The 482-nt window shown below is 35.3% G+C and overlaps 1 protein-coding gene across 1 annotated transcript in view; it reads right to left on the bottom strand.

Annotated features, from left to right (window-relative positions):
• The window catches only part of LOC119588162 (receptor-type tyrosine-protein phosphatase N2-like), a gene marked incomplete in the record, with an annotated part of 22,449 nt that overhangs the window by 21,325 nt on the left and 642 nt on the right, over window positions 1–482 (bottom strand).

The following is a 482-nucleotide window of genomic DNA, read 5'->3' as shown; positions in this document are numbered from 1 at the left end:
TACACCAGAGATTCAACTTCCTCAACCGACCAGTTTATTCGTTCAGATGTCAAAAAGAGGCGTTACATCCGGCTTTAAATATTTTAAATTAAGATTTAATATCAAAGTCATCGTATCAGTTGATTTTTTTTCCTGCGTTAAAATGATGAGAGGTTAAATCCGTGTGCTCGAGCCGCTGAAAATGTCATCCTAATAACGGAAAATTTCCTTCTAATCTAGTGAAGTGTAACCTTGATCCTGAATTACGTAATTCGAGCTCGACAATTTATGAAATTTCCTTCTGATTTCGAAACCAAAAATTCAAAAGCGAGGAAATCCGATGCGATGTACGTTATTAATGATGATACTGATAACAAGGATATTAACAGCGGCAATGGCTATAATCATAATAGTAGTTGCCACGCTACGAGTACTACTTCTTGCAATAAAGCGTTAACACTTAATAAAAAATCATTATGAATGATGATGACGAGGATGTCGAT

The sequence above is a fragment of the Penaeus monodon genome, chromosome 23, assembly GCF_015228065.2.
Source record: "Penaeus monodon isolate SGIC_2016 chromosome 23, NSTDA_Pmon_1, whole genome shotgun sequence".
NCBI lineage: Eukaryota > Metazoa > Arthropoda > Malacostraca > Decapoda > Penaeidae > Penaeus > Penaeus monodon.
The sequence above is the reverse complement of the archived record's forward strand: the minus strand, read 5'-3'. Positions and strand labels throughout refer to the sequence as shown.